The 18,555-nt window shown below is 41.1% G+C and overlaps 1 pseudogene; it reads left to right on the forward strand.

Moving 5' to 3' along the window:
• Positions 1 to 8,864: 8,864 nt before the first annotated feature.
• Positions 8,865 to 13,526, forward strand: LOC115661337 (putative laccase-9; annotated as a pseudogene).
• Positions 13,527 to 18,555: the final 5,029 nt, after the last annotated feature.

Raw genomic sequence — 18,555 nt, forward strand, 5'->3', positions numbered from 1 at the left:
GTCCTTGAAGATTGAGTTTGGCTATTTACTATTGCAAGACTCAATATCACCTTTTTAGTTGGAAGTGCACATTAGAAACCCGATACATTTACATGGGGGCATATCGCTAAGATAAGCTAAAGTACGACCCTGTCAACATATCCAGTTTGACTCATATTCACTCAAAAGTTTAGTCAATGAATTATAGACCAACTTATATTAACTGTTACACACCACGGCAATTCTCTAGTGTGGGACTTTTGAACACAACTCATATGTATATCTCAACCATCTCCTCCTCATGTGTAAAATCAATGTTAAGTCTGCTCCCCATTAATTCATGTATCATTCTGCATTGATATGTCTTGTTGACCGCAACAACAACACGTTGTTTATGAGATTCCTTCTGTTATGAAATTGACGCGGAAACTAGCAAGGATCTTACAATATAAGTCAATGCAAGAAAACTAGAGATATCAATAATGAACAATGAAGGACACCAAAGATTTACGCGGTTTGGTCCGAGTGTCGGTACCTACATCCACGGGAAGAGCCAGCAGCAAATAATTTACTAATAATTGGAGAATCAGAGTTACAATGTGTTTCCACGCCTAAATTATACCCAAGCTCAATTAAATGTAAACAAACTCCCAACATAAATCACCGAATTTTCAAGCTCCAACCAAGTGAGAAGTCTTCATATGGCTAGAAGTGAGAACGCATTGCGTGCTTTTTTTCTTCTCTATGCGGCGTCTCCTCACACGTGAAGGACCCACTGGTAGCTAAGAGTGCGTTTGGTAACCATTCTGTTCCCGGAAATAATTTTCTGCTCAGAAATGATTTTTTTATTCTATTCCCCGAAATAATTTCTGAGTATTTGGTAACTGCCCAAAATTTATATTCCTCGAATTGAAAAGGAATAGAAATGCGTTTGATAACTGCACAAATTTTTTTTTTATTAATAATATTTTGAATTTTTTAAAATATTTCTTTCTTTTTTTTTTTCTTTTCTTCTTCTTCTTCTTCCTTGGCCCATGGCCCGCGACCGGCCACAGGCCAAGGCCGACAAGGGAGTTGCGGCCCTCGCTGGCAACAGGTTAGGGCTGGACCCTCGCGGCCTGGGCTAGGGTTGCTCACGGCCTGGGCAAGGGCCACCCTCTGCCCTCACCGGATCTGGCGAGCCCTTGCCTGTGGTCGACGAGGGTCGCGACGCCCTGACCGGCCCTGGCCTGTGGCCGGTAGGAAAGAAGAAGAAGAAAAAAATTCTCTTTTGTTTTTTATTCTTGTTCTCGGAATCAAGAATTAACTTTTTTTTTATTCTTGATTCTGTTCCAAAACTATTCCTGAAAACAAATTTGTTCTTGGGAACAAAAAATTTACCAAATGGATTTCTGTTCTTTTTTTTATTTTTGAAAACAAAAAAATAGAATCATGTACTGTTTGGCCGGTTACCAAACAGGCGCTAGACTTCTAAGAAAGGATGACCTAGGGCTTAGCAAAAGAAAACTCCATATTTTTCTAGTGTTTTCTTTCCTCTGAACAAACCATACATAGTATAGTAGGCCCTTCTTTGTCTTGTAGTCGTAGGCCTTTTCACGGTCAAAAGAAAGACGCTTGTGCCCAAAGAAGACAAGTGAGCAACAAGTTTCCTAGGCTAAAGACGTGAAGATCAATAAAGGGACCTCTCTTGAATTTTGTTCTAAATCTAATTAGAGTACAAGCATTTGGAGCCGATTAAATTCTTGCGATTTGAGTTTGTGTAGTTTCCATTATGAGATTGAGAGATTATTTAATGAGAAATTGCGAGAGCCAAACAATGTGTGGGATATTGGATGTAATTGGGAGCTGAGAAACACTTAGGGCGTTTGAGTGCTTGAGTGTGGTTGTAATTTCTATTATATCGTTTGTTCTATATGTAATCTTGTGCTCTATTCCCCGTGGACATAGTTCATATCGACCAAATTATGTAAATCTAGTATCCGATTCATTTTCACCTTATGTCTATTTTATTCGATCGATCTTTGCCACTCGTAATGATACGCTTTCGCGCACAACAATTGATATTAGAGTTATAGTTTAGTATGGCCTTTCTTGTTTTCCATGGGTGCTTAAAGAAAGAAGAGGTGAGTCTTCAGGGATGTATTTTTGAGATGGGAATGACGATCACTTTTTGTTATAATAATATATCCATACCAGCTACTTAGATACTATAGTCTTTTATTATTTGTTCAATATGGTCCATGAACTTTAACATAATGTGCAATGTGGTTCCCGAATTTTTAATTTGCTCAATGTGGTCTTTGAACTTTTGATATATGTTCATTGTAGTCCATGAACTATATGAAAATATTCAATGTGATTCTTCCATTTATTCAAGATTATGGACGGCATTAAACATTTTTATGGGGACTAAATTGGACCTCATTGAATAAATTAAAGTTCACAGACCACATTGCACATTTGGCTAAAAATCAAAAACCACATAGAACAAATTAAAAGTTCAATGACTACATTACACATTTAGCCAAAATTCATGGATCATATGTGTCATTTTTCTTTGGTTTAATATAGAGAAGAAGCGCACATGCGTAACTTGTGCTGTGTGGACGGAATAAATCTAAAAGAAAAACATTGTTATATTGATAATATTAATATGTATAATTAGCATGCATATGTGGAGTCTTTTCCTACTTTTACGATGCGAAAGTTCACTATGTCAACACGTTCATATTACCGTCCTTTCGTCCAAATATTTTAGGATTATTATTGCGTTCATTGTTAAATCACATGTCACCAACCCAACCGTAAAAATATAAGAAATTCTTCGCACCGACGATGGATCTAACAAAAAAAAATTATTCTAAGAGCAACAGTATTTCGACAACCTAAATATCCTTTTCCACAACTTTCTTCTTTAAACTATAATTTGGTTCGACAAATTTGCCCTTAAAACTTATTCACAATCTTCATGAAGATACTACGACAGAAAATATACCAAATTAGGAAACACAAAAAAAAAGTCCGATCTACCTTTTTCGTTTATACAATTTATAATTGTTCATGTTTTGATTATAAATTTCATTTTATTATAGTCTTCAAAGAACGGGTAACTTTCATTAATATAATTGGTAATTCTACTTTCTCAAAAAAAGAAAGACGTTACCTTCATTTTAAAATAAAAAAAAGCTATTAAATATAAACTATAAACTGCAATTAATATTCGTGCTGTAACATTTTTTTCCTAAGCTCATTATTTGTTTAAACAAAGTGAATGTACTTATTCATTACAATCAAGTCGCTTAATTGAATAAATCATGAATAATTCGTCCCGATATATAAAGTATTAAATTCTTTTCATTCTTTTCATTTGGGTTTAAATAGATGTGTGATTTTAGTAGTTCTGGTTTTCATGGTTACTAAGTATTTCCTGATAACTTAGTCGCTTAATCGAATAAGTTATACACGTCAAAGTACGCGATCGAATCAAATCCGATCTTACTGCAGACCTGACGTCGTCACGTGACGGACACCGTGCCCGACAGTCCGTTGCATCGCTGCATCGATGTCGTCCACCAAACTCAAATCGATTCTGTTTTCTGTTTCTTTTTTCTTCATTATTTTTTCAGACGTAAGAAAACAACACGTTTCTGAAACGTGCGTATCAGGTAATTTGTCGGCATGCATTTGGGTCTTTGTTTCGCATGCAAAGGAACCTCAGATACTAAAATCTTTTCGTGGGTATAAAGCTTTGCTGACACGCTCGTGCTCGTCTGCAAGTCCTCCCAAGAGAATCACTTCCTACACATTCTCAAGTAGATTATTAGGGTTGTGCCTCGCATTTGGTTGATTTATAGTTTACTGATGGCCTTTTTTTAGGAAAATTACCAAAAAATTCTTAAACTTACTATACGGATGCCAATTAAGTCTTAAATATTTCAATTTATACAGTTTATGATGTTGAATAATGCAATTTGAGCTTCTAGGCTTTCAATTCGATTTCGTTGCTCCGTTTGATTCGATACAGTCGACTGATTTTAGGAACTTCACGACAATATCGTATGCGTACATCCTCGTAGTCTGGGTTTGGTCTGGGGGTATGAACCACCTGGATCGGACCGGACCGGCCGGTTTGGTCCGGTTTCTGGAAGTGTCGGTCCAGTTCCCGGTTCCTAAAAGTGGAATCGGTGTCCAGGCGGTCCGATTTCCGGTTCCAAGGGGGAACGGACCGACCGGACCGCACCGACCGGACCGGATCAACTACTTATATAGTTTTATTTTTTTATTTCTTCACAAAAATTAGTAAAATGTGAACTAAACCCTAAGTGAATTTTATTGACATAAATTCATTTGTAAAAATTGGTAAAATGTCAACTAAACCTTAAGTGAACTTCGTTGACATAAATTTCTTGAGAAAAAATAGTAAAATGTGAACTAAACCGTAAATGATCGGTTTCTGGTCGTAGAACCAATCGGTCCGATCCTCGGTTTTCAATTTTGAGAACCAGTCCTCCTGGTCCGATTCCTAATTCCACCTTGATCGAATCGGGAACTGATCACTCCTAGTCCGGTCCTATTTAAATGTACTCTATATCAACTGCTGTTCGGTGTAGGTCTGGGGGTTGGTAGAATAGTAAATAAGCATTCGAGTGGGTCGAATCTCAGCCACTTGTCCATTTTTGGCAGAGCGGGTCCCGAATTTCGTTGAACCTTTTCACTGGTTAGCCCCACTTTCATTTTCTTTTCGCTGACAAAAAGTAACTTTTCTTTGCCCTTTTCGGTGAATATCAATATGTTTAATTAGCATGCCTATGTGACGTTCTATAAAAGAATGTAATAAGTCGGAAGTTCTTCTTTTATATTTATTTGGTAAAAAAGACAATTTTTTAAGGACAAAGAAAGACGTAAAAGTTATTTATCAATATGTTTAATTAGCATGCATATGTGACGTTCTATAAAAGAACGTAATAAGCCGCGAATTCTTCTTTTATATTTATTCCGCATGCACAGCACAAGTTATATACGTAGAAAGTAATTTCACACGTGGAAAATGTTATTATAAATATAAGGAAAATGTTAAGAGATAACAAATAAGCCGCAAGTTATTGTAGACTTGGTGAAAAAGCCAAAAAAAGAAGAAGAAGAAGAAGAAAAAGAAACCAAAGAAGAAAACAATTTGTCAAGAGACGAAGATATTTAGAATGAAAAGGAAAGTGGAGTTAAGTTTTTCTCCGTGGAAGTAAGAAAAATGTAAGTTTTGATTTATTTGATTATTTGCCCTACTTAGTAGAGGGCAATTTTGTTTTTATTTTCTAGAATGCTCTTGGAGATTATGGGTGAATTGTTAAGGGTAATTTAGTCCAAAAAAAATATCGAATAAGAAGAAGTTGTGGAAAAAGAATTCTAAGTTATGGAAATATCGTATCCCTTATGGATTTCCTTTGCGCGGTTTGATTGAATTTGCTTTCTCGAAAAAATATATTTTTGCAAATACTGAAATTAAATTAGCACTAGAGTTGAGAATAAACGTATATATATATATATATATATATATATTAAAAGTGGTCCAAAAAACAGAGCAGTTATATTTGTCGAGTAGAGAAAATGAGTGAGGGAAGTTGTGCTTTGAGCGAAGCAAGCGGATTGCATTTTCGATTGTTTTTAAACAGTTGACGTGACAATCACATCAGCACATTTCTCTTCAAAGAACAATGAAAAAAAAGTCACATCGGGACAGCTTCAACATAACTAACAGATGAACTTGATTGCATCAATTTAATAAATTTCGGAACTCGATTGCATTTTTTTTTTTAAATTATGAGATTCTAGTGGTACCTCCACGACATGCGCGTCGTGCGTGTCGTGCGCGTCTGTCGGCATGCATCTAGGTCTTGCCCCCACTCACATGCCAAGGAGCCTCATATTAAAATCTTGGAAAAATGACATAAGCTATTTCTAAACTTTAATTCGATGTGCAATGTGATCCATGATATTTTAATTTATTTAACACGGTCCATGAACTTTAACTTAATGTGCAGAGCGGTCTTTAAACTTTTAATTTGTTTAATATCGTCTCTGAACTGTATGAAAATATTTAATGTAGTCCTTCTATTTATTCAAGTTCAGGGATTGCATTAAATATTTTTCATATAGTTCAAGGACTACATTGAATATATACCAAAAGTTTAAGGACTACATCAAATATTAGGCTAAAGTTCAGGGACTACATTGACCAAATTAAACGTTCAGGGACTACACTACATATTAGGCCAAAGTTCAGAAACCGTTTGTGTCATTATCCCCTTGTTTTTTGCGTGGACAAGCATGCGGACGCGTTTGTGCTTTGTCTACAAGCCCTCGCAAGAAAATCTCTGTCCGCACATTCCCGAGTATATTATTAGGGCGTCGATCTTGCGTCGATCGATGTCTAGTTTAAGCATGGCCTCTTTCTTTTTTTTATAATGAAGGGGTCAGAGTCTCTCTATAGCGATAGATGGAAACGCCCATGGTTTTCTACTATAATAACAGATCCATGCCACCTGCTCACATACTATAATCTTTTCGCTTGGCCGGATCACGTCACGATTTATCTCTATAGGACGTTAAGTAACGCAATTAGGCTACTCGTCTTTCGATTCTTTCCTGGGATTCAGTTCAATTTGACATACTCAACGGATCACTTTCCCCATCAAGCAAGGTTGTATTTGACTTGCATATAATAAGCAATCTCAGAAAATATTATCGAATGAATATAATCCAATCTAGGTGTTCCCCCTCCCCCTCTCAGCTACTCTTCAGTGTCCCACCTTCTGTTCCTGGAGGGGCCGGTAGAATAGTAAATAACCGTTCGAAGTGGGGGTGATTTCGTGAACTACTTCTCTTTTCTTTTGGTCAACATTTCATGAAGTATTTCGTGAGTTTTTGCAGAGCGGGTCCCCGAATTACGTGGGCCTTTTCGCTGTAGCCACGCTGTATCTTTTTTACTTTCATGCATGGCCTCCTTTATAGGAATCAACTTTCGACCGTGGAAGCGTGTAGCTCTTGCCCCCGTCCCTTCCGCGCGTTCTGTGGGCGCGATTTTGAGACATTTTCTTCCTTGTCTTCTTTCTCTTTTGACATCGACACCAACCCGTATGTCTAGGGCTAGGAGGGAGACTTTCGCGTGCCCGTTCTTGCGGCCGAAACTAGACGACAACAATCGAGCCATATGGAAATTGTTGACTTGTTTTTCTTCTGCTTATTTTTCGTTTACGAATTCAAGCCTCGCGCAACGCCCTAATCGCGGAAAAAGTGCCAAAAAAGTCATAAACCTTTTGCATTAGTGTCAATTTAGTCCTAAACTTTTTTTTATGCTAATTCAGTCCTAAACCTTTTGCATTTGTGCCAATTTAGTCCTAAACCTTTTTTTGGTGTCAATTCAGTCTTAAACCTTTTAAATTGGTGCCAATTCAGTTCTAAACCTTTTATTTTTGTGCCAATTTAGTCATTCCGGTCAATTTTGACCGGAATTTGCCGACGTGGACGTCTACCGGCCAACGGCCGGTCACCGGCGCCGACATTGACAACTTTAATAATATTTTAATATTTTTTTGAATTTTTATTTTTTTGAATTTTTTTTCTTGTTTTTTCCACTTTTTTCTTTTGGTCTCTCCCTCCTTCCTCTGGCCGGTCGCCGGTCCGGCGACTGGCCAGAGGCCAGAGGCCGGTAAGCTCAACCTCACCTGCCACTGGCGAGGGTAGCCTCGCCCGACCATGGCAAGGCTCGAGCCCTCGCCGGAGGTCGCGGCGAGGGCTCGAGCCTCGCTCGACCAAGGAGAGGCTCGCCCTCGCCGAGCGAGGCCGCCCTCGCCAGCCACTGGCGAGGTCGAGGTCGAGCTCGCCGGCCGCCGGACCGGCGACCGGCCAGAGGAAGGAGGGAGAGACAAAAAAAAAGTGAAAAAAAAGAAAAAAAAGGAAAAAAAATAAAAATTCAAAAAAATATTAAAATATTGTTAAAGTTGTCCATGTCGGTGCCACGTCGAAGCCAGTGATTGGCCGCTGGCCGACAGGCGTCCACGTCGACAAATCCCGATCAAAATTGGCTGGAAGGATTAAATTGGCACAAAAACAAAAGATTTAGGACTGAATTAGCACTAATTTAAAAGGTTTATGACTGAATTGACACAAAAAAAAGGTTTAGGACTAAATTGGCACAAATGCAAAAGGTTTAAAACTTTTTTGGCACTTTCCTCCCCTAATCGCTCCATTTTGTAATTCGTGTTCATGCAACGTGGAAATAATCCCTCGTGACGGTCGAGTTAAGTCCTGGGGCCATTTCATGGCTTCTCCGTGGCGTTAGGGCTCACCGCACGAATCCTCTTCAACGTTGGGTCGATATCTAGAACGACAAATGCACCGGTCCCGCCGAGATTTTAACTTTATCTTTTCTTCTATTCCAAGCTTGGGGGAGCGTTTCATTGACAAAAAAAGAAAAGGTAAACACACGTAGAGAGCCTAGAGATGAGCGGATGCTCTCTTTTGTTAAAAGGATCTCATCGGCCAACGATATGTCATCAGATGAGCGATATCGACAACCCGTGACACCGGACCTAGAGATGCGCGTAGCCTTTTGGAAAAATGCGTCCCCCGGACACTTACGAGAAAGAAACCAGATGTTCGGAGGAGCTAGCGGGAATGTGTTCAACGTGCTCCCGATCACCCAGCGTTTCTCGCCGAGAGCTATGTACTGGGTCGTTCCCGAATGTCGACGGGGGGATGCTCATCGGACTTTCTCGGCGTCGTTCGCTGTAAGCTGTGGGTACCTGTAAGTAAAAGCGCCTGGGTTTGAATGTATGGTGCGCGCACGTGACGGTGATATTTGGCAATTCACTCTCTCACTAAGAGAGAGAGAGAGAGAGAGAGAGAGAGAGAGAGAGAGAGAGAGAGAGAGAGAGAGAGAATGTGTGTGTCCCCTCGAGTCAAGAAGACGCAGAAAGGGCAACTTCACATCGGTGTGTTTGAGCAGCGGAAGATGGCAATGCGATCGTCGTCCGTCGCTTTCCTCCCTGCCCTCGTTTTCCTTCTTGCGAGCGCCCTCCTCGTCGCTGAAGCCACCAACGTCCACTACTACGACTTCGTGGTAAGTTACAGACACATCCTTGGATTTTGATGATCCTTGAAACCCGCCATTAGTCCCGTCCGAATCGAACACGGAATTTCACTAGAGTTGCCGCCGCCGCCGTCTGTGAAAAGGCGATCTCGTGAAACGGGAACGAACTACACCCATGTGGGTTCCCATTTTCAATGGCGAGTAGTAAAAGGCTCTCACAACCAACTCAACTATTGACTCATGATAGTGATTTCCTCATGAGATCAATGACCTATCCGGAGAACCTATTTCAACTAAATTTTTTGTGCATCTCAATCTAATCAATATCGACTTTCACGAAGCATCTCCCCTTGTGGGTTAAGTTCCTATTGGTCTCTATTTAATAAATTCCTCAAGCTACCAACTTAAATGTTTGTCCAAGAGGGTTTTTTTTTTTGGTCAAATCCAAGAGGGTTTACTTTGAACTAATTCGTAGTTAATAACATGCAAAGGATTGCAAAAAATAAAAAATAAAAAAAACCTGGAAAACTTACTCTAAATTCTTTTGCTAAGGGATTGATCATGGTTACAAGGCATGATTCCATTCCATGACTGTGGATGACTGCTCCTGGATTGCGCAACTCGAATACCTTGAGGATAAAGGAGGAGGTACGGGTCAGTAACTTCAACAAATATAGATTTATAAGAAAGTAAGTGTAAAGGGAGGGGGGGAAGTCATAGTCATTACGGGAATAATCAGAGTGATACCAGCATAATACTCCCAAGAATGCAGTGGCCAGGAAATGATTACTTTGGAAAAAGATAGCATCAAACTTGCATCAAACGATTGAGGTTCACAAAGGCGATCTCGTGTTTGTGAACGTTCATAATCACGGAGATTATAGAGTCACACTTCACTGGTATGTTTCGACCCCGACCCCCCCCCCCCCCTCTATTGCTTCCTTTTTTTAAACTTACACGAAAAATAATAAGAAAACGAGTATTTTACGGTGCGCTTCAACTATTAGTGATCTAATGAAATTAGGTTAAATATGCGTGAAGAAAGAAAAAATAACCGGAGAAAACAACAATGGTGACACTGCTATCTTTCATGAGATAAGTTCGTTTGAGGTATATGCTTTAATCTTTGATTATCATAACCATTCAATAATAAACAAGGGTTTTTCATTGGATAAAGAAAAGGAGTATGTGTATGGAAAACACACTGTCCAGACCTACGGCGGTGGAGCCGCCCTAAACCCTAAATACATCATCATCTAGCAATAATTCAACTAACCACTATAGCACCATCTAGCATTATATCAACCATCTTTACATAAAGTCCGGGTTGCTAACTTCTATTTTTTTTTACCTTTCCTGACATTGTTTCTTTTCACTTCCACGATTTCAACTATCAGACAACTAACAATCTACGAAACATCTCAGTAACATGTATTCACGTTGCCATGACCCCACTCATCTAGAACTTAGGCTTCTCAGTTCCATTATTGAAAGCAAGGGAAGATTTCCGTCGTCAACGGGAAGGGTACAAGAAAGGGAAAGAAAACTTTCCCCTAAAAAATGTAGTGGTATATGCATTTCAATTAGCGCATAATAGAGTAGGCACGGCCCCCAAGTTCGGACAATTTGTAGTGTTATTTTCTAGAATTGTCCCACAAGCAGGGCCGAATGTGGACACTCATGAAGTTGACAATGATACACATTCCATCATTTAGCAGATGAACATTTTCAGTTTGTATTTGCTTGTGTAAATAATATTTCCGTCGAGCGATAATTTTAGTAAAAACACGAAATGTGATGACACCAACCATCACTACAGGATGAAAATACAATTACTCTGGTGGAATATATCGCATACTTTCGGTTGATGTGCTGTTAGATATTATTTGTAATAACTCAAATTCGATAGACTCCATATAGAGTATTGAAGTGGTGACATTTAAAAGGTGAGTTGCTGCTAAAGTATCACGCAACAATCCTTCTCTCACTATATGAGTTGAGTGTTACCATAGTAGAGTCGGTTCTTTCCCTTACGAGTACGGCGGACGACAAAATAGTTTTTAAAGATGTAACAGGGCAATCGACTAATGAGTATCATGAAAGTTCAATTTCTGTCAATTGATGGAGCTTGAACCACTTTCGAAGTACTGGTTCAACATAAGCATTGTTTACATAGAAAAAGAGGGATGCTTTATGATCGAGAAAACTTGTGTTCATGCAGGCATGGCGTAAAGCAACCTCGCAACCCATGGTCAGATGGTCCGGAATACGTTACTCAATGTCCGATTCCACCAGGCACAAATTTCACATATGAAGTAAATTTTACAACTGAGGAAGGAACCCTTTTCTGGCATGCCCATAGCGATTGGACAAGAGCCACGGTGCATGGTGCAATAATCATTCTTCCAGAAGAAGGAATAACTTACCCTTTTCCTAAGCCAGATGGTGAAGAAATCATTGTGCTTGGTACGTGTTTTGAGATTATTCTAGGAATTTTGATGTACGATGAGAAATTTAGGGTCACAATTAAAAAGATAAAGCTTTTAGAAAAGCCCATGAAAAACTTCATAGAAATAAAGCTGCACTGTAGTGCATTGAAGCTCATGAAATTTTACCTGACCTTTATCTTTTATAATGTGTAGGTTCTTGGTATTCACAAGGAGATGATCTGAATACCGACTTAGACGAGGATCTGGATGAAGGTAATGATGTACCTCGTTCAGTTGGTTATATGATAAATGGAGAATTTGGAGATTTTGTTGCTTGCTCACAAGGTACATTTCTACTCTACACTTATATGATTTCAATTTTTTTTTTAACTCATGGCAGTTCTGTACTTGGATTTCTTTTATATTAGAGTGACATAAAGTTATGTGACATAATTGCTATAATGATGTTGATATAACAGATTCGACATATCACATGTATGTTGATTATGGCAAGACTTACCACCTCCGGATAATCAATGCCGCCGTCAGTGGTGAGCTCTTCTTTGCCATTGCTGACCACAACCTGACGGTGGTCGGAGCGGATGCAGCGTACACAAAACCATTAGTGAGTCCGTACCTAATGTTGAGCCCCGGGTCAACCATCGACGTACTATTCACCGCCAATAATACCCCGGGAAGGTATTACATGGCGGCCCACCGCTACTCGAGCGAGAGCACGGATGTGACGAACTTCGACCACGTGATCACCACTGCCATAATTCAATACAGCGGAAACTATAGTCTGGACTCATCGCCAATATTCCCAAACCGGTCTCTTCCGAGCTATTTCGACTATGATGCGGCAGATAGCTTCACATTCATGCTCCGCAGTTTGGCAAGTGAAGATCATCCTTCGGATGTGCCTCTCAACATAACGAGGAGGATGTTCATAGTGGCGTCGATCAGTGAGATATTGTGTCCACATCACGATTGTGTCGTTGGTCCGACCACGATCGGTTCTAGTCTCAATAATCAAAGTTGGGAGAACCCATCAACAGATGTGCTCCAAGCATATTACAAGTAAGATTTTTTTTTCTTAGGCTTACTTTGTCATGCCAAGAAGTAATGATTTATCAGTTCCCCATCCGTGGACAAGTTTAATTTAGGGTCTCGTGTTTATATGCAGGAACATCAGTGGAGTATATACAGCAGATTTTCCGGATTTCCCTCCTGTTTTCTATAACTGGACGGGAGACGATATGCCAGAAGTAACCGGAGTGTCGGACAAAGTGACCAGAGTGAAGATGTTGGAGTACAACAAGTCCGTGGAGGTGGTCTTCCAAGGGAGCAACATCTTGCGAGGTGCGGAGAGTCACCCGATGCATTTGCACGGATACAGTTTCTATGTCGTGGGACATGGCCTTGGCAACTTTGACAATGAGACGGATCCCTTGAATTACAACCTGGTCGACCCAGTCCTAGTCAATTCGTTTGCAGTTCCTAGGGACAGATGGATCGCCATCAGATTTGTGGCAAATAATCCAGGTTTTTTATTTCCCAATTCACGCTACTTTCCTATTTAATCACCATATTTAACATCTAAACTTACAAACATAGATATGACATTGATTATGTGCGCTATCGCAGGCGTATGGTTTTGGCATTGCCACATAGATCGACACTTGAGTTGGGGCATGGAGACAGTTTTCATAGTAAAAGATGGAGACACCGAGGAAACGAGCATGCGAGGGCCTCCTTCGTACATGCCTCCTTGTGAAGATTCCTACAATATTGCCAGGATGAAATATCGCCGTCTCCCCCGTCAAATCTCTCACACATGAGACCACATGCAGCAATTAAGAGCTGAGTAGGGGTTGCATGGCAATTATTTGTAGCCATATAATTAGTAACCTTGTTTGTCAAAACGAGATTTTCCCCTAAAGTTTTCTCGTGGGTTGTCGATCTTCGAAGTTGTACCAATTATGAACATTAATTTAATGGGCTACGCTAGTATAAAGGTCTCTGGACCACTGTGAGACTAGATCACTGTGAGACTAATAACATGTTGTGAGTCACAAATTCTTGAAGGAGTGAACTTCACAACAATTTATAATTATTTTTTTTTGTTGGAGAACAAATTGTTATGTTCACAGTTGATTAAAGACTTCACCCAATCATTTCTCTTAAAAAATCCATTAATCGAGAAGTCGTGCCTCCATTTCCACCGCTTCCCATCACCGTCATAGTCTCGATATCGTTCGCCAGGATGCCTTGTTGACACCTATTTTAATTTGCCAAAAATTAATTGCACAAAATTTAGGAGTTAATTTTCTTTAATTCCTAAAACAAAAAAATATTTCTATTTAAATGCATTGCATATAGAAATTAGGCACATTTGTATTAATAGGGTCTATTTAGAATTTTAAAAAAATTAATTAAAAAAAAATTCCGAGCCGGGCCAGGTCGGGGCTGGGTCGACCCGGCCCTTTTCTTTTTCCTTCCTTTTCCCCCCGGGCCCTTTTCCTTTTCTTTTTTCCCCTTCGCGGGCTCAGGCCTTTTTCTTTTTTTTCTTCCCCCTCTCCGCGCGGCTGGGCCCAGCCTGGCCCGGCCCACCTTCTCCTTCCTTCTCCCTCCGCCGACGGTCGCTTTCTCTTCCCCTGTTCGCCCCTGTTCTGGCCGCAGGGTGACGCACGGCGACGCAGCCCCGCGCCGTCCCTATCCGGCCAGAGCAGGGCCGGGGGAGCACACCAACGGGACTGGCATTAATTGCCAGTCCCATCTTCCCCGATTTCCCGAGCTCTCCTCTCCCCCTTCTTCCTCTCTTCCTCACGGCACTGAACCAGCCCCCCCTGCTCTGCACCGGCCTAAGTGGCCGCGAAAGTCACGGGCCAGAGTAGGCCGGTGTAGGCCGTCGTCAGCGTGCGTGGGGAGCAGGTGAGACGCGTTCGCCGGCTATAAAAGCCGAAGAGAGAAAGAGAGGCCCGGGTCGGCCATTTTTGAGGAAAACATAGCAGAGAGAGAACAGAGAGAGAAGAGATAGAATAGAGAGAGAGAGAGAGAGCAAACCGAGAATTCGCCGGAGCAAGAAGGAGAACCAGCAGCGGCGCCGTCGCCCACGGAGCAGCCGGAAGGCCACCCAGACGCGCCGTCGACCGGTGAGCCCCCCGGCCGAGAAGCTTCTCTGTTTTGCCCTGTTTTTGTGCTCGGTTTGGCTGGGACCTGCGCCGGCCGTTTCGCGCGAGTCTCGGCCCATACTGTCGTCCCCCACCATGCATATATTGTCACTAAAGGTAAGCTAGGCCGCCGGAGCTGACCAGGTCGCCGGAACAGGTCGAAATCTTCCATTTTTGTCTCTGCACGCCAGGTATTCGACAAAATACCCCAAAGAGGCCGGTTTTGATTCGGTCGCCGGCCGGCCAGCAGGCGGTCAGACGGTGACAGAGGCGAGCAGCGAAGCTTGGTGGCGACCCTAGGGGTCGGGTTCAGGTCGGCGCCGGTCTGGGTCAGCCGGCGGAATGCCAATTTTGTCTCCGCCGGCGCCCCCCGCGTTTGTGTACATGGGTTCGACCTGACCCGGATCAGCAGATCCGACCCGAACCGAATCAATTGATCCGACCCGGGTCAACGCCCTGGGTCGGATTCGTTGACCCGGGTCAGTTCCGACCCGAACTGGATCAATTGATCCGACCCGGGTCAATGCCCTAGGTCAGATCCGTTGACCCGGGTCGGATTTGACCGACCCGGATCCGCCGACCCGACCAGGTTTTAATATTATATTATATTATATTATTATTTTATTTTTTAAAAAAAATAAAAAATAAAAAAAATTTTAAAAAAAAATCAAAATTTTTTTCTCTTTCCTTTTCTTCCGTATTTACTTTTAAAAAAAATTTAAAAAAATTTAAAAAAATAAAAAAAAATATTTTTTATGTAGTAAATCTGAATGTTTTAATTTATTGTATTATTATGCATGTTGTTATAATTTCATAAATTGCTATGTTTAATTTAGATAAGCCTATGAGGTTGCGCGGTAGTGTTTTGCATGTTATTACCATTGCGTTATTATTATGCATGTTTTTAATTAAAATACAATTGCATGAATTATTGTGTTTTTGAATGTCATCTGACTTAGTTAGGATTATAACCTAAGGCTGCATATCTATTTTGACTGCTGATCGTTTATGATTATGCACTCGCTTGATCACCTCACATGTTAGGAGAAAGATCCTAAAATCAATCCAAATTGCCTGACAAATGTTTTTAGAAATGAACAGGGTAAAAAGGTACCGAAAGGGCATTAGTTATCCAACTAGTGTAACCAAGTTCCCGAACTCAGTTAATTTCTGGTCCGTAGGAATAGGGTGATTCTCCCATCACCTTATTTGGATTTCTAATCGACCCACCCCAAATCGATTAGTGACGACTCCTCGATATAAACTACTCGCATGTTAAATACTTAAACCCTAAGTCGCGATATGGTATGGGCTTGGGAGAGCCCGAGTTAAGTCCCAAACCTAGACTTAGCACGTACCAGGTGAAACCCCCTTTTTTTTGCACAGGTTCAAAAAAATGCGGGAGGTCGGTCGCGACAGACTGGCGACTCCACTGGGGACTTACATTTTTTAAAAGTGGACTTAAGCCAAAAATTTTTATCCTGTTCAAAATAATTTTCATTTGGTAGCGAGGACTCCAGGTATGATCCTGATATTAAGGTGTTATTTGTTCTTGCAGGTTCGAATTGATTGTTTATAAACTGTTGTGCATGCTCTAATGATTTAGCACTACACTATTGCACACATAACCACGCTGCCGGACCTGGGCCGTAATAGGGCATTTTAGGATGGTGTTAAGAAAGATACGACCTCGAACGCGAGCCCGCGATGTAGAGGTTGCATTTTTTTTCCCCGAAATTTATTTCTAAAAATTGTAAAGAAATATCTTTAGCCGCTATTCGCGTGACTATAAGATATTCCTTTCGATTTGTCCGAGGTTAAAAGGACTTGACACTAACGCGAGACTGCGACGGTCAGGCACCCTTTTAATTTCATTTTGCTGAGCCAGTCTAGATAGAAATCGAACCTCACCCGTCATGTGCATGTTGTTGTGATTGCCATGGTTCAAGGAAAGGTATATATTCTATCCCTTCTCATTTTATTATGCAGCCTACTTATTCATTTGATTTGTTATTTTTAGGCCACCCGTTGATTGCATTCTATATACGATGGGAAGAGCTGATGTCCAATTCGTCCCCACTCCTAAAAAAGAACTTTTGGCATGGTGGGGCCGACTCGATCGAAATGGCCAACAGTATGTCAAAGCAAGAATTGGTCACCTACTCCCATTGCTCAAAATCAACATCCATTATGGCATGATGCAAGCATTAGCACATTTCTGGTGCCCACAAACATCCACTTTCATATTTGGTAAGTTTGAGATGACCCCGACTCTGGAAGAGTATAGTGTTGTCATTGGAAAGCCTTTGGGATCTGAGCTTATCAAACCACTTTTGGGTGTGTCCCCTCTACCCGAATTATCCCAGTTTTTGCGAACCGAGAGCAACACTGTGAAAAGAGTCGTTAAAGCTCATTGTAATGCATGCCCCTGATTTTTCTTAAATGAATGTTTTGAAAGCCAACCCATGAGCCAAAAAGCTAAGATTTTTATCCTTGCTTTTGTTGGGTGTGTCATTTTCCCCCATCGCAAAAATTCAATAAACCCCTCGATTGCGTATGTGGCCAAACAAATTTGCACCGGCTTGGGTTATGTTAATTCGGTCCTGGCAGAAACATTTTTGTCTCTAAACCGTTTTAAACAAAATGATGAGAAAATCATGTGGGCCGCCCCAGAAATTTTGCAAATCTGATTTTTATATCATTTAAGAGGATTTGGGCACCTCATGCAGCTTTTTGAAATCGATGACTTTATGCATCCGATACAAAGGTTTGAGGTTTTAAAAAATAATTCCCCTTATAAGGATTACTCTACCTGGGTAAATTTTTTAAAAGACCCCGATCCCAAAGCTTTCTTATGGCATGCTAAATGGTTCCATGAGGGTCAGGCTCGGTATGCTCACCAGTTTCACAACCCTGTCCCATTGCTCGGTTTATCTGGCGTCACTTCGTACTACCCCTACCGGGTAGCTCGCCAGTACAGGGCCCTCCAGGAGATCTCGCCATCTCTCAAGACAGACTTGTTTCGAGTTCGATTCACTCGCTCGAATTACAATTACGTTGGCGAGATTCGTGCCATCCAGGGGATGTGGACTGAATGTCAGCCTGAGAACATTCTTGTACCTAGATTATTAAAAGGGCAAGAAAAGGTCCACCATGCTTCTCTGTTCTACATCATACATCACCAAATCCCGGCAGATCTACAGCCAAAAGTCCCGGATGTACCCAACAAGCCCAGTCGCCAAACACAGATTGACTATCTCGAAAGGACTGTGGGGACGAGGGATACGCTTATTGCGGAGCTTGTCCGTGAAAATAAGCGGCTCCGAGAGACTGTAGCTTTCCCATCGTTTATAGAATGAGCATCCGGGAAGGGCACCTTTTTGTTAAAAGCCATTGTCTTTTGTATTTTCCTAGTATTTATGTTTAGGGGTTTTGGTTTTCATCTTTAAAAATGTTTATCGGTTGTACTAATGTTAATATAACTCGGACCGCTTTTTATTCTATAAATAATATTTTTTGCGCCTTAATGACACCACCGTGGCCTTCGGCCCAGTGGTATCTGGGGATGTAGCGTAACGGTCCGAGGCGACCGGGGTTCGAACCCCGGGGACGCCGCCTGTAATGTTAATATTAATAAAAACCTTTTTTCTCTTTTTTTCTTTGCAAATAAAGAAAGTATGTAATAATAATATGCCTAGGTCATATAATGATTCTTTATTGGACATTATACTCATTCATATTAGCGTTTTCACAGGTAGTTACAAAAAATGGCCGAAGAAAACGTCTGTCTCAATAACATGGAAGACGAGATGAAGCTGGTTCTCAACGCGATCCAAAATCTCACAAAGCAGGTAGAATCCATTCAGGGCAAACTCACGCCCACGCCTGT

The sequence above is a fragment of the Syzygium oleosum genome, unplaced genomic scaffold (assembly GCF_021117445.2).
Source record: "Syzygium oleosum isolate NSW1041296 unplaced genomic scaffold, Sole_v2.1 Sole_v2.02, whole genome shotgun sequence".
Lineage (NCBI taxonomy): Eukaryota > Viridiplantae > Streptophyta > Magnoliopsida > Myrtales > Myrtaceae > Syzygium > Syzygium oleosum.